The 16,584-nt window shown below is 43.0% G+C and overlaps 2 protein-coding genes across 3 annotated transcripts in view; both read right to left on the bottom strand.

Moving 5' to 3' along the window:
* Nucleotides 1-8,180, bottom strand: part of LOC137418802 (cytohesin-2) — a 66,764-nt gene extending 58,584 nt beyond the window's left edge. The window contains exon 1 of one of the 2 annotated variants that reach the window (XM_068104926.2): nt 8,055-8,180. The gene's annotated coding sequence lies outside the window, so the exon portion shown is untranslated. Of the gene's footprint in view, nt 1-8,047 lie in introns of both variants that reach the window. The other variant, XM_068104925.2, reaches the window with a different exon arrangement.
* LOC144892212 (uncharacterized) overlaps nt 1-16,584 on the bottom strand; it is a 623,022-nt gene that overhangs the window by 164,388 nt on the left and 442,050 nt on the right. The gene's annotated exons all lie outside the window — the stretch shown is intronic.

Genomic DNA, 16,584 nt, shown 5'->3' with positions numbered 1-16,584 from the left:
CGCGTACACATCGTCTGTCCTCGGTTGCAACACTCACCACCGAGTTCCAAACGGCCTCTGGAAGCAACGTCAGCACAACTGTTCATCGGGAGCTTCATGAAATGGGTTTGCATGGCCGAGCAGCCGCACACAAGCTTAAAGATCACCATGCGCAATGCCAAGCATCGGCTGGAGTGGTGTAAAGCTCACTGCCATTGGACTCTGGAACAGTGGAAACGCGTTCTCTTGAGTGATGAATCACGCTTCACCATTTGGCAGTCTGACGGACGAATCTGAGTTTGGCGGATGCCAGGAGAACGCTACCTGCCCGAATGCATAGTGACAACTGTAATGTTTGGTGGAGGAGGAATAATGGTCTGGGGCTGTTTTTCATCGTACGGACTAGGCCCCTTAGTTCCAGTGAAGGGAAATCTTAACACTACAGCACACAATGACATTCTAGACGATTGTGTGCTTTCAACTTTGTGGTAACAGTTTGGAGAAGGCCCTTTCCTGTTTCAGCATGGCAATGCCCGCATGCACAAAGCAAGGTCCAAACAGAAATGGTTTGTCAAGATCGGTGTGGAAGAACTTGACTGGCCTGCACAGAGTCCTGACCTCAACCCCATCGAACACCTTTGGGATGAATTGGAACACCGACTGCGAGCCAGGCCTAATCGCCCAACATCAGTGCCCGACCTCACGAATGCTCTTGTGGCTGAATGGAAGCAAATCCCCGCAGCAATGTTCCGACATCGTGGAAAACCTTCCCAGAAGAATGGAGTCTGTTATAGCAGCAAAGGGAAGCTGACCAACTCAATATTAATGCCCATGATTTTGGAATGAGATGTTTGGGTGTCCACATACCTTTGGTCATGTAGTGTACATCTACATTGCCTTCAGAAAGTATTCACTCCCCTTGACTTTTTTCACATTTTGTTGTGTTACAGCCTGAATTTAAAATGGATTAAATTGATGTTTTTTGTCACTAATCTACACATAATACTCCATAATGTCAAAGTGGAATTTTTTTTTAGAATTTTTTTACAGATTAATTCAAAATGAAAATCTGAAATGTCTTGAGTCAATAAGTATTCAACCCCTTTGCTATGACACTCCATGTTGAGCTCAGGTGCATCCAATTTCCTTTGGTCATCCTTGGGATGTCTCGACAACTTGATGGGAGTCCACCTGTGACCAATTCATTTGATTGGACATGATTTCGAAAGAAACACACCTTTCTAATATAAGGTCCCACAGTTGACGGTGCATGTCATCGCAGAAACTCTACCATGAAGTTCAGGGAACTGTCCGTAGAACTCCAAGATAGAATTGTGAGGAGGCATAGATCTGGGGAAGGGTAGAAAACAATTTCTAGAGTGTTGAAAGTTCCCAAGAGCACAGTGAGTTCCATCATTACGAAATGGAAGGAATATGGAACTACACCGACTCTTCCTAGAGATGGCCGTCCGACCAAACGGAGCAACTGGGCAAGAAAACCTTGGTCAGAGAGGTGAACAAGAACCCAATGACCACTCTGACAGAACTACAGGGTTCCTTGGCTGAGTTGGGAGAACCTGCCGGAAGGACAACAGTCTCTGCAGCCCTTCACAAATCTAGGCTTTATGGGAGTATGGCCAGACAGAAGCCACTGTTGAGAAAAAGGCACATAGCAGCATGCCTAGAGTTTGCAAAAAGGCACATGGAAGACTGAGAACATGAGGCAAAATATTATGTGGTCTGATCAGATGAAAATTGAACTCTTTGGGCTCAATTCAAAGTGCTACATCTGGCGGAAACCGAGCACAGCTCATCACCCATCTAACACCATCCCTAACGTGAAGCATGGCAGTGGCAGCATCATGCTATGGAGATGCTTTTCAGCGGCAGGGACTGGGATATTGTAAGGATAGAGGGAACAATGAAAGGAGCCAAATGCAGGTAAATTCTTGAGAAGAAGCTCTCCCAATCTGCCCTCAATCTCCCAATCTTAGCTCTTTCACGAGCCTCGATTCAGTATGCAAAAAAAAAAAAAAAAAAAAAAAAAAACTACTTCTGAGTGCAAAAGACCTGAGACTGTGGCGAAGATTTATGTTCCAACAGGACAATGACCCCAAGCATACAGCCAGAGCAACACTGGAATGGCTTCAGAACAAGAATGTAAAAGTCCTTGAGTGGCCCAGCCAAGGCCCAGACTTGAATCTCATTGAGAATCTGTGGAAAGACTTGGAGATTGCTGTTCACCGACGCTCCCCATCCAACTTGACAGAGCTTGAGCAAATCTACAAGAAAGAATGGGAGAAACTCCCCAAATCCAGATGTGCAAAGCTGATACAGATATACCCAAGAAGATTTGAAGCTGTAATCGCTGACAATGGTGCTTCTATGGAGTATTGTCTCACTTGTGTAAATTAGATATTTCTGTATTTTATGAGCCCATCCCCCATGCTGCAGGAGACAGGGTTTTGCAATCACTTATGTTGTGTGTGTGTGTGTGTGTGTGTGTGTGTGTGTGTGTGTGTGTGTGTGTGTGTGTGTGTGTGTGTGTGTCCAGGCCCTAACTTTTTATCATTCGAGTTATTGTCATCAAATATTCACCAAAGCTTTATTATGATCATACGGAAGGAAAATTAATAATTTTGTCAAAAGGTTAAAGGTCAGTGTCTCCTAAGATCATCAATTTTCATCCAATTGCCCTGAAATTTAAATTTACCATTTGAATTTTGTCAGGAAATTTTCAAGAAAGCTTTATTATGAGAATATGAAGAAGCCAAATTAATAATTTGGTCGAAAGGTTAAAAGGTCAAAGGTCAGCGTCACATAAAATCGTCAATTTTCATCCATTTGATCTGAAATTTAAATTTACCATTTGAATTTTGTCAGGAAATTTTCAACAAAGCTTTATTATGAGAATGTGGAGAAGGCAGATTAATAATTTGGTTGAAAGTTAAAAAGTTAAAAGGTCAGCGGCACATAAAATCGTCAATTTTCATCCGATTGACCTGAACTTTAAATTTACCATTTGAGTTTGGTCATGAAATTTTCACCGAACCTTTATTATGAGAATATGGAGAAGACAAATTAATAATTTAGTCAAAGGTTAAAAGATCAAAGGTAGGCGTCGCATAAAATCGTCAATTTTCATCCGATTGACCTGAAATTAAAATTTACCATTTGAATTTTGTCATTAAATTTTCAAGGAAGCTTTATTATGAGAATATGGAGAAGAAAAATTAATAATTTGGTCGAAAGGTTAAAAGGTCAAAAGTCAGCGTCACATAAAATCGTCAATTTTCATCCGATTGACCTGAAATTTAAATTTACCATTTGAATTTTGTCAGGATATTTTCAACAAAGCTTTATTATGAGAATGTGGAGAAGGCAGATTAATAATTTGGTCGAAAGTTTAAAAGTTCAAAGGTTAGCGTCACATAAAATCGTCAATTTTCATCCGATTGACCTGAAATTTAAATTTACCATTTGATTTTTGTCATGAAAGTTTCACCAAAGCTTTATTATGAGAATATGGAGAAGACAAATTAATAATTTTGTCAAAAGTTCAAAGGTCAGCGTCATATATAATCGTCAATTTTCACCTGATTGACCTGAAATTTAAATAATTTGCATATCGGGTCACTGAATTGGTTCACCAATCAAAAGCTAGAAGCTATTTTTTTTTTTTAATCTAAAGGTGAAAGGTCAAGGCTGCATGACATCAATTTCCATTTTGTATTTCTTTTTTTTAACTGTTTTCGTTATTTTGAGAATACAGAAGAAGACTTCTGAATACAAACGGACACGGACGGGCTTTGCATTTTCAGATGCTTTCTCGTTTTTTTAATTATTTTGTAAAAATTTCTAAAAAAAACATTCCACTTTGACATTATGAGGTATTATGTGTGGATCGGTGATTTTAAAAATCTCAATTTAATATATTTTAAATTGAGGCTGCAACACAACAAAATGTGAAAACGTCAAGGGATTGCTACAACGTTGCCAAGACCCCCGCTCAACATGTGTCTGTGTCTGACCTTGCTGTCTGAGACTATAAATAATCTTGGTGTGTGTGCTGCGCTGCACAGGTATTATGTTTCGTTTGAACCATTCAGACACACACACCTGAAGTGTATGTCGTGACGTCACATGCTTATGACGTAAGCATGACAACCTGGCACTTAGGCCTTGACATATCAACAACATTCTGTCGGCATGAAATAATGTATAGGTGATTGTGTTTGATATACATGGGATGATGTTCAAAATACCCCACCTGTGGGCTGTGACCAAACCTGAGGTCAAACATATTGGTCAATCTGATTGAAAGGAGATTTTATCACCATAACAAACGTTACCTGGTGTTTGTTGCCTTCAAACCATCAATCCATTGTTTTTCCTCGTGAGTGCTTTTAACCAACAACATCTCAAGCCTCATTGTGCCTCATGCGAGGCACACAATGCACCGTTAATGTTTTGGATCATTGAACGGACGTGCATGTACGAGCTGTGTTGAACAACCTGGAGTTTCCACATTTGTTTCTAGACTTCCTGGGGAAATGCTCCACATTCCGCCCCATGATCGCTGCCGGCTGCCAACCACAACTGGCACACCTCTTGCTCGACAAAACCGGCTCATTGATACTCGGTTTTTAAAAAGATCGATCAGGGGAAGGAGTGCTCGGCCACACTCACAAACACAGTCTGTTTAAATGTCCTTAACCAGGATAATCCTCGACAAAACTTGTTCAACATATCCCACCCTACACTGACTGATCAACAACTACACAAGTGCTCTATATAACAAATTCCCGAAAACTAAGGTCTATAAAACGTGCTTACCGTACACTCGCCATCATTAAAACATGCTCACTCACTTTCATCGTCTGAAAAACCTGTGCACTCGCTGTCTCTTAGGTGTGCTCGCCTGCACTAGCCATATATTATGTGTGCTCACCTGCACTAGCCATCTATTAGGCATGCTCACCTGCACTAGCCATCTATTAGGCATGCTCACCTGCACTAGCCATCTATTAGGGATGCTCGCCTGCACTAGCCATCTATTAGGGGTGCTCGCCTGCACTAGCCATCTATTAGGGGTGCTCGCCTGCACTAGCCATCTATTAGGGGTGCTCGCCTGCATTAGCCATCTATTAGGGGTGCTCGCCTGCACTAGCCATCTATTAGGGGTTCTCACCTGCACTAGCCATCTATTAGGCATGCTCGCCTGCACAAGCCATCTATTCGGGGTGCTCGCCTGCACTAGCCATCTATTAGGGGTGCTCGCCTGCACTAGCCATCTATTAGGGGTGCTCGCCTGCACTAGCCATCTGTTAGATGTGCTCGCCTGCACTAGCCATCTATTAGGTTGTGCCTGCCTGCACTTGCCATCTATTAGGTGTGACTGCCTGCACTCGCCATCTATTAGGTGTGCCTGCCTGCACTAGCCATCTATTTGGGTGCTCGGCTGTATTAGCCATATATTAGGGGTGCTTGCCTGCACTAGCCATCTGTTAGGTGTGCTCGCCTGCACTAGCCATCTATTAGGTGTGCTCACCTGCACTAGCCATCTATTAGGGATGCTCGCCTGCACTAGCCATCTATTAGGGGTGCTCGCCTGCACTAGCCATCTATTAGGGGTGCTCGCCTGCACTAGCCATCTATTAGGGGTGCTCGCCTGCATTAGCCATCTATTAGGGGTGCTCGCCTGCACTAGCCATCTATTAGGGGTTCTCACCTGCACTAGCCATCTATTAGGCATGCTCGCCTGCACAAGCCATCTATTCGGGGTGCTCGCCTGCACTAGCCATCTATTAGGGGTGCTCGCCTGCACTAGCCATCTATTAGGGGTGCTCGCCTGCACTAGCCATCTGTTAGATGTGCTCGCCTGCACTAGCCATCTATTAGGTTGTGCCTGCCTGCACTTGCCATCTATTAGGTGTGACTGCCTGCACTCGCCATCTATTAGGTGTGCCTGCCTGCACTAGCCATCTATTTGGGTGCTCGGCTGTATTAGCCATATATTAGGGGTGCTTGCCTGCACTAGCCATCTGTTAGGTGTGCTCGCCTGCACTAGCCATCTATTAGGTGTGCTCACCTGCATGAGCCATCTATTAGGTGTGCTCGCCTGCACTAGCCATCTATTAGGTGTTTGCCTGCACTTGCCATCTATTAGGGGTGCTTGCCTGCACTAGCCATCTATTAGGGGTGCTCGCCTGCACTGGCCATCTATTAGGGGTGCTCGCCTGCACAAGCCATCTATTAGGGGTGCTCGCCTGCACAAGCCATCTATTAGGGGTGCTCGCCTGCACTTGCCATCTATTAGGGGCGCTTGCCTGCACTAGCCATCTATTAGGGGTGCTTGCCTGCACTAGCCATCTATTAGGGGTGCTCGCATGCACTGGCCATCTATTAGGGGTGCTTGCCTGCACTGGCCATCTATTAGGAGTGCTCCCCTGCACTAGCCATCTATTGGGGTTCCTCGTTTGCACTGCCTATTCGGGGTTCTCGCCTGCATTAGCCATCTATTAGGTGTGCTTGCCTCCACTAGCCATCTATTAGGTGTGATCACCTGCACTAGCCATCTATTAAGGGTGCTCGCCTGCACTAGCCATCTAATAGGGTTGCTCACCTGCACTAGCCATCTATTAGGCGTGCTCGCCTGTACCAGCCATCTATTAGGTGTGCTCGCCTGCACTGGCCATCTATTAGGTGTGCTCGCCTGCACTAGCTATCTTTTAGGTGTGCTCGCCTGTACTGGCCATCTATTAGGCGTGCTCGCCTGTACTAGCCATCTATTAGGTGTGCTCGCCTGCACTGGCCATCTATTAGGTGTGCCTGCCTGCACTAGACATCTATTAGGTGTGCTCGCCTGTACTGGCCATCTATTAAGGGTGCTCGCCTGCACTAGCCATCTAATAGGGTTGCTCACCTGCACTAGCCATCTATTAGGCGTGCTCGCCTGTACCAGCCATCTATTAGGTGTGCTCGCCTGCACTGGCCATCTATGAGGTGTGCTCGCCTGCACTAGCTATCTTTTAGGTGTGCTCGCCTGCACTAGCCATCTATTAGGCGTGCTCGCCTGTACCAGCCATCTATTAGGTGTGCTCGCCTGCACTGGCCATCTATTAGGTGTGCTCGCCTGCACTAGCTATCTTTTAGGTGTGCTCGCCTGTACTGGCCATCTATTAGGCGTGCTCGCCTGTACTAGCCATCTATTAGGTGTGCTCGCCTGCACTGGCCATCTATTAGGTGTGCCTGCCTGCACTAGACATCTATTAGGTGTGCTCGCCCAAAGTCAGTGTGTATTAGGTGTGCTCATCCACACCGCAATTTATTACACATGCTCAGTCTGCTTAACATACTCTCCCACACTCATTGTTCGCTTCTTACAATCCCCGCGGTTGAATATAAGAATCAACTTACATGACTATGTTTTCACTGCGATTGCAGTGACTATTTCCCAAGATCTTCATCATACTCACAGCATCACTAGACACAGCACCTGTCCCCTCAAATGTTTGGAAAGACAACACTTTAATAACCCTTGTTGTATTTACATGCATTTTTCCAACAACAGTTTTGCTGCATGTGGTTTGTCATGAAATGTTTTCACTGCTCATTCTCATGGCCTGTGCCACACACTCCCTGGGTTTGTTCTTTCCTCTGAGCCACAAGCTCAGTTCCGCAAGCCCTGACATCTGTGTCTGCGGTCATTCCAAGATAGCAAAAATGAAGAATTTTTGCTTTTACAAAATCTCTTGCTTCCGCCAGTCTACATTTGCACTCTGCAGGCCCAATTTCAATTACTACCAACATTTAAAAAAAAATTGCATTAGGTTTTTATTAAAGTTATTACTGTGACAGCTGGAACCATGTGTTATCCCTGTACAATGTGCCCCAATAATGCCTTAGAGAGGAGATGCCTATGTCGGTCTCCACAATGCAGCACCATATGCCTGAGTGGTACCAGGACAGCAGTTTTTATTTATGTATTGTGGGGACCCATTCCCTGTAAGTTTTCAGCAACGAAATCACAATTAAGTAATAATAACATGAAGAATGGGGCTCTTACCTCTTACCTCCCTCCAGGTGGTCCAGGTGACTGTGCTGTAGATCCGCTACATCCGACCACGATGCATCCTTCCGAGAGCGACGAAGTAACCTTCTCCGTGCGTAGTTGTGCTGGGCAGCAATGGAGAGGAAGGAAAGGGTTGTTTGGGGAAGAAAGACAGCGGGGTGGGGTGTGGAGAGGTGGGGTGGAGGGGGGAGTGCAGATTTAAAGAGTAAGGAGAACTGGTCAGGAGCTAGTTCATACCGAATTAGAGGCTGAACCACCAAACCGTCTACAAATGTCATATTGTACTTGATGTACAAGTACATTGATGTCTGTCCTTCATGTGATGGATGGATGTATAAGTTCTCCACCATGAGGGTTATGGCTGGATGATCTAACGCAGAGGTTCTCAAACTGTGGAATGCAAGCTCCATTGAGGTGGTCCGCAACTGAGGATACCTGTACTCGGCACTGCAAAATGCAAAAAAAATATAGTTGCTCTCAAGAAACAATTTCCAGATTACCTGCCAGGAGAAATCGAACGAAACAACTGGATAGGTAATCGTTTCGGGATTGAAATCAGTGACCTTCCCTCCAATAAGGCTTGTTGGAGCTTTCTTGGAATGAAACATTGAGCTCATAATCTAAAAGATATTCCCAATTTGAATTTTGGATTCAAAGAACTAGAGATTATACCCAGAATTTGCAGACAAACTACGTACCTGTGCGAGACAGAAGAAGAATGAATGCTGAACCTGACAAGGCAAAATCTGACAAACATTACACTAGACTTCCCAGAAATTTGCTCAAAAACAAAAACAGGCACGTCCATCGTATTAGAAAGGGAAGGATATTGATATTAAAATATGAGTTGTGTGCTTTGATTTGTAAAACAACAAGAAAGAGCAATCAGAGATTGCAGACCCTCGCCAGGACATGTCTTTCGTGGTTTTTAAAGGATTTTATGTTAAAACAAATATGGCGGCCGAACCACGTGACCGATGACGTCATCATTTCCTTTCTACACAAATTTATCCCTCGATAATGCTCAATAAATTTCATCTCGATTGGATGAAGTTTTGTACTTGTCGAAGTATGACGTCATAATGGAGGCACCTATGACATCATTACCATATGTTATTCCCCATGGAGAGTTCTTCACAATGAGCCATGTCTCAATATTTTCCATGCAGCGCTTTCGGAGATATCGAGGTGCAAAGTTTTTCGTTTTTTCCAAGATGGCGCCAATACCACGTGACCTATGATGTCATAATAATCACTAAAATTTCTACAGGAGGAGGCGCAACTTTGGTGAAAAGTTCCTGTCAATCGGACCAACGGTTGCCAAAAAATCATTTATTATGTGTGGACAAACAGACAGACAAACAAACAGACGAACAAATGAAAAATCACTCATAGAGCGACCCTTGGCAGCACAGAACAAAGTATAATGGCACTCAGTAGATCATTCTTTTGACCTAAAAAAATAATTGGTGGTTGAATTCATTGACCTGATTTGCAAATAGTCTTCAAAGTTTAAGTTAATCTGATGAAAATTGACAATTTTAGAAATTTGGCCTATGTTGACCTTTTGGACTATGTTGACTTCAAAAATAGTTGGTGGTTGAATTCAGTTAACTGATGTGAAAATTATTTTCAAATTTCAAGTCAATCGGATGAAAATTGAGGATTTTAGAAATTTGAAGAAAGTGGTTAACCTTTTGGCCTATATTGACCTTTTGGCCTATGTTGATCTCAAAAATAGTTTGTGGTTGAATTTAGTTAGATGATATGAAAATCCTTTTCAAATTTCAAGTCAATCGGATGAAAATTGAGGATTTTAGAAATTTGGCCTATGTTGACCTTTGGCCTATGTTGACCTTTTGGACTATGTTGATCTCAAAAATAGTTTGTGGTTGAATTTAGTTAGATGATATGAAAATCCTTTTCAAATTTCAAGTCAATCGGATGAAAATTGAGGATTTTAGAAATTTGGCCTCTGTTGACCTTTGGCCTATGTTGACCTTTTGGACTATGTTGACCTGAAAAATAGTTAGTGGTTGAATTCAGTGATATGAAAATCCTCTTCAAATTTCAAGTCAATTGGATGAAAATTGAGGATTTTAGAAATTAGAAAAAAGTGGTTGACCTTTGGCCTATGTTAACCTTTTGACCTCAGAAATCAATAAGATTTTGTTGGACCACAAACTCCACCATTTGATGACGTTTCGTGAAGATCGGTTTAAAATTGTGACCTGCACACAAGTATAAGTGAGCGGACAGACAAACACACACACACACAAACCGGAGTGATCAACATACTTGTCCAAAATTTTTTTTTGCCAAGTAACAAATGATTCAAATGCGATACCGTCTCCTCTGGGGAGGGTAAAAAAAAAGAAGGGTTTATTAAGTGATCCACCGAGACCCTCGGCAATTTGCAGGTGGTCTGCGAAAAAAAAAGTTTGAGAACCACTGATCTGGAGGTACGCACACTCGGTTATGAGCCATGTCGAGCCAGCTATAAACTCTCACCCTGGTGTCTCGCAGGCAGGACGAGGCAACAACGTGTGTTCCGTCCATCGGATGGATGCGAAACGCGAGCTATCGCCGGCACCATGACCTAAATACAAATACCTGCTCTGACCTACAGGGGGCACTGCAGCGGTGGCACAGCCCTTCTCCCAACACAAATGAATGAACTCTGAGCCTTAAAGCAAACTTTTTGTTTCTGAGACAAAGGAACTGCACAGGGCAAGGCCCGATCGAGAGGACCGGAAGCTGAGGAATTAGGCCGAAGAGCCGACGAAATAAGAAGTCCCTTTCCCACGCCTCCTCCCCCCAAGCCCTCTCCCTCCCACAGATCTCCCGATGTCCCTGCTCTGAAATGTTGAACTTGTGTGCTTCCCTCTCTCTCCCCATCTTGTCTCCCGCTCCCTTTATTATATGTTGTATGTGTCCGTTTGTTTGTTTGTGATTAATGTTAGCTCTTACACGAGCCTCGATCTTGTATACAAAAAAAGAAGAAGTGAATTTCTCGTTCCAAGACCTTTTTGAATTCCCACCATGTGACGTCATCTTCCACGTGTCCACACCCTTGGTCTCTTCTCTCCCCATGAACCCTGCACACACCCACCCCTCTGACCTGCGCACATTCCTTCTCCTTTTCCATTTGTTCACTCACCTGCTTGCTCGTTTTCCCCACTACCCAGGTTACCTTTCCGCTCTCCATCGCTTTGTCTTTCCACGACTTTCGCTTTTATGGCAAACAAAGTCACCTTCCTTTCACTGACATCATAAAATGGCCCCATTGTGTTACAACGACCCTAAAACCGGCAAATGTGTACTTCGCACTTCATAATTGTGTTACTATCTCAATGAACCACGTGACCAAACCATTTAACTAATTACAACATTTGATTGGAAACTTGATGGGATAACTAAGGACTCCTGCACAGGGTCGTCCTTGTTAACGTAATCTAGAAATCCATAGATGAGTTCGTTATACATTGAAACACCAACTCTGACAGTATGAAGATAGTCTTAGTACAGGGAGGCCGCCATCTTGGCTGCAAATTCAAAAACTCCTCCGGTTTCTGCTTTCGTTCGTAGAATATGACGAAGATGTTTCTACCTTGAAGCCAACAATTCCCCAGCTCATAATAACCAACACAACAGGAACAAGAAAGAGCGATCAGAGATTGCAGACCCTCACCACGACGTGTTTTTAAGGCTTTTAAGTTAAAACAAATATGGCGGCCGAACCACGTGACCGATGACGTCATCATTTTTTTTTTTCATACACTCATTTATCCCGAGGTGGCTCAACAAATTTCATCTTGATCGGATGAAATTTTCTACTTGTCGAATTATGACGTCGTAATGGAGGCACCAATGACATCATCATTAACATATTTTATTCCCCATGAAGAGTTCTTTACAATGAGCCATGTCTCAATTTTTTCTATTCAGCACTTTCGGAGATATGGAGGTGCAACGTTTTTCGGTTTTTCCAAGATGGCGGCCGAACCACGTGACCGATGACGTCATCATTTTTTTTCTCCACCGATTTATCCCTAGATAACGCTCAAGAAATTTCATCTTGATCGGATGAAGTTTTGTACTTGTCGAATTATGACGTCATAATGGAGGCACCTATGACATCATTATTAACATATTTTATTCCCCATGGAGAGTTCTTTACAATGAGCCATGTCTCAATTTTTTCTATTCAGCGTTTTCGGAGATATAGAGGTGCAAAGTTTTTCGGTTTTTCCAAGATGGCGCCCGACAAACGTAACCTATGACGTCATAATTATAATTAGTGCATATAATTCTACAGGAGGAGGCGCACCTATGGTGAATAACCTGACTTCCTCGCAAACAAGTCAGTCTTTGTTCTCGTTAAAAAAAAGGCAAAACATTTGAAGTGACGTCAGCGACGTACCTTGCCGGTTCTGTTATTAGAGGTTGGTTGCCACCTGCTGGTGAATACGTCATCATTCAGGTGTTACACACTGATTTGGTTACTGATAATGAGCTTCGCTTGTTTTGGTGAAATGATGTAGATTTTTGAAGCTATTTTAATAAATAAATTTTCATCAAAGAACAATGTGAGCGATTCGATTGTGAAGAAGATTTTGATTTCGCTCTTACCGTGGATCCCTCAGGTAGGTCGCTTTGACAATATTACCTGTCGGGTTCCCCTTCAATGTCCTGGGTATTGTTGTGGGAATTGGTGGGTAAAACTGCTTGGATATCGTAGAGTTTTCTCCTTCATGTTTGTTAAGAATAAGCATGACGTCATTAATTGTGAGGTTAGATATGCGTCGCTATAACGTGCGGATAGATGTTAGTGTTACCTGTCCTGTTGTTCTAACCCCCACGTCTAACCTCTGGCTGCGTTTTTATGTTATTTTCCTCGGATTAAATGTTCTTTACTAAGTGAACACAAGAACCTTGAAGCTCAAGACGCCACGGGGGGGGGGGGGGGGGGATGCACAGGTGTGTTTGTGTGTTTGTGTGTGTGTGTGTGTGTATATATATATATGTATGAGTATGTACACATATATGTGTGTTTGTGTGTGTGTATATATGTATGAGTAAGTGCATGTATATATGTGTTTGTGTGTGTGTGTGTGTGTGTGTGTGTGTGTATGTTTATGTGTGTATATATGTATGAGTATGTACACATATATGTGTGTTTGTGTGTGTATATATATGTATGAGTAAGTGCATGTATATATGTGTTTGTGTGTGTGTATGCATGTAAGTTGTTTTTGTGTGCTATTGCCACACATGGGTGGGTTGGGATTCATGTTTGTGTGTGTGTGTCTGGGTGTATATATGTATAAGTATGTGCACATATATGTATGTTTGTGTGTGTGTGTGTGTGTGGGTGTATATATGTATGAGTAAGTGCATGTATATATATATGTTTGTGTGTGTGTGTGTATATATACGTATGTGTAAGTGCATGTATATATATGTTTGTGTGTGTGTGTGTATATATATATATACGTATGTGTAAGTGCATGTATATATATGTGTTTGTGTGTGTGTATGAGTAAGTGCATGTATATATATGTTTGTGTGTGTGTGTGTGTGTATATATATGTATGTGTAAGTGCATGTATATATATATATGTGTTTGTGTGTGTGTGTATGAGTAAGTGCATGTATATATGTGTTTGTGTGTGTGTGTATATATATGTATGAGTAAGTGCATGTATATATGTGTTTGTGTGTGTGTGTGTATATATGTATGAGTAAGTGCATGTATATATGTGTTTGTGTGTGTGTATGCATGTAAGTTGTTTCTGTGTGCTATTGCCTGCCACACATGAGTGGGTTGCGATTCATGTTTGTGTGCGTGTGTGCGTGTTTAGGCCCCGCCTCACCCATCATCATCTCCACTCGCGAGTCTCTATGACTAAACAGAGCCGTGGATTGGCCTCAGAGGATAGAACGGATAACTACCGGGTCTCAAAGTATCCACCTCTATTGGTGTGTTTGTGTGTATGTGTGTGCGCATGTACGTGTTCGTGTGTGTTGTGATTACAAATCATTACAAACTGAAAGTGCATTGTCAAAACGACGGTTAACATTACCACAGGGAGCATTGGGACGGCTCCTGGCTTTTGGCACATGTGCCCAAAGCCGCTATGACTCGGTGTGCTGCATCCGTAATGCTGGAAGGAGTCAGCCGACAAAGCCAGAAGGTTGCACTCTGAGGAGAAAAGTCTGGACTTTGTTTTGCCGATGGTCCAAGCCGAGTTTCACTGCCTCTTTGTCCACGGAACGCTTGCTCTGCAGTGGTGGTGAACTGTAGGCCAGCGAAGTCGCACGGTGCAGAACAGTCACGACCACTTCTCTCTCTCGCTCTCTTTGTGGTTACGGAGTGATTTACCTATGGAGGGTCCTGCAAAGAAATCCTGCACATTTTAAAATGACCTTTCAACCTTGTGTTGTATATGTCGTGTGATTGGACGGACCCTAAAATAGCAGAGTTGAATAATCTGTGTTCTCTGGTTTGTTTTGAGGGCACGTAATGAATGGTTTGGTAAGGGTTAATGGTTTTTGTTGTTGATTCATTTGTATTCGTCATTGAGGTTGTTCATTGTTGATGTTTTTTGCTGCATTGAATCCTTCCTCTGAACATTTGCTTTGTTAATAAATATACCTGGTCTCGGGGTTGGATTCTGTTCGTTCTATTCGCCTCGTTTGATGGTTTCGTTGGTTGTAGTGTAGTTTGGAAAGTCGGTTCAAACCGGTCTCCGGCTGCATTCGCGACCAATGGTTGCTCGGCTGAATTTGAAAGGTCGTGAGCGTCGATCGGCGCTTCACCTGGTCACTTCCGTGGTCCCAACAAGTATTGTAACATGGTAAACAGACCCGGGAACATACTCGGGCCTGTGGACTGAGCTGGTGGTAGCGGTCATTTTGACATGACCCATGGGACGAAAACCCGAAAACCAGAATGGACCCGTCGTTGAACAAAATGTATCCATATCCATCTCTTTCAAGCCTCTCTTTTCCCGACATTGGCGCACCCTCCTTAACTCCATCCTCTCTGTTCTATCCAGCAGTCATTAAATGTGTCCTTTTACCAGCATCTCATGTCCAAATGGTATGGTGGTGACCCAGATGTTTCCCAGAGGAGGCCTCAAATCTTGCCTTGGGTAGCAATATTAAGACCTTGGATTGCATTAAGCCGCAGGAAGCTGAGATACTCGAGAGAGACGTGGCTGTGATGCCGTCGGATTGTCGTGAGGAACTCGGCTTGCTCACCGGTGACCGACCTTCAGATAGGCCATCATCTTCCTGCCTTGTCTGATCTGGTCTACATTTGACACGAGTCCAAACCTTTTGATTGGCTCTTAATGACCTCAGGGTAACTTGGAATGGCCACGAAAATGTTACCAATGAAAATGCAGCATCGGCCAAAAACCCCCTTAACCTAATTATGGGGGAAATCGGACGTAACCACATTTTATTTTACTTCTCCTGACTCCTGATTCTTTCATGTCCTTCAGTTGATTTTGTATTGTGCTGTCTCCATAACCTACCATCCATCTTATAAAGCCTTTGTCTTCATGTCTGGACATAGTTATTATAAAAGGTTATTACCCCCCAGGCAAAGCGAAAAGTGGGGCGAAGCAATTGTTTCCCTTTGTCTGTCTCTCTGTCCACAAACGTCAGTTTATGATCGAGGAACAACTTCGTTTCAATTGAATATTTTATTTTGAACACAAATTGGAACATGAATCGGTGGTTTAGCAGTTCATTGGCTCCTAATTCGTTCCCGATTGTGCATGTGCAGAGATGAGTGAGGTAATATTTTTTACTCTGTCTGTCTGGCAGTTAAACTAAATTTAAATTCATTGCAAACAGGAAGCTTACTCATAAAGGACACAAACAACAGGCACAAATAACTAATGACATGTGTTATATAAGGTGGTGTAAAAGACGCTGCATCAACGGCGGATTAGAATTTTTTGAGTAGAATTAGAAATACCTTAGAAAAAAATTTCCCTACAACTTTTAAAAACTTTATTTTATTTTATTTTAATTATATAGTGTAGTAACTATACTATATTTAACACTGTAGAAAACAAATCACCTTGTTGGCACTATCAAAAACTCATTTAGCAGTAGGTGCTTGGATAAAACATTACGGCATTTTACGTTATTACGACCCATCAAATTTGCTGCTCGCAGCCCCGCCAATCCTTGTTTCTCTACACTACGTGGGGTAATGTGTTCTATGAACATCCGATGGACTCCTCCTAGCCATAGGTTTAAGAATTCATAAACTATGGTCAATACAAATGTGGTGTGTGTGTGTGTGTGTGTGTGTGTGTGTGTTCCCCGCATCTATATGTTTTTGCTTTAAAACTTGTTATTTCTGCAACCGCTTGTCCGATCGATGCAAAACTTTAAACATATAGACCAGAAGCCCAGAAGGTTTATTCAAGTGAAAAGCGCCGAAGCAACTGACCACGTGGGTTGAAACGGTTCTACCCCCACATCACAAAAATGCATTGCTGCCGGGT

Source organism: Myxine glutinosa, chromosome 5 (assembly GCF_964187855.1).
Source record: "Myxine glutinosa chromosome 5, kmMyxGlut1.1, whole genome shotgun sequence".
In the NCBI taxonomy this organism is placed as follows: Eukaryota; Metazoa; Chordata; class Myxini; order Myxiniformes; family Myxinidae; genus Myxine; species Myxine glutinosa.
The sequence above is the reverse complement of the archived record's forward strand: the minus strand, read 5'-3'. Positions and strand labels throughout refer to the sequence as shown.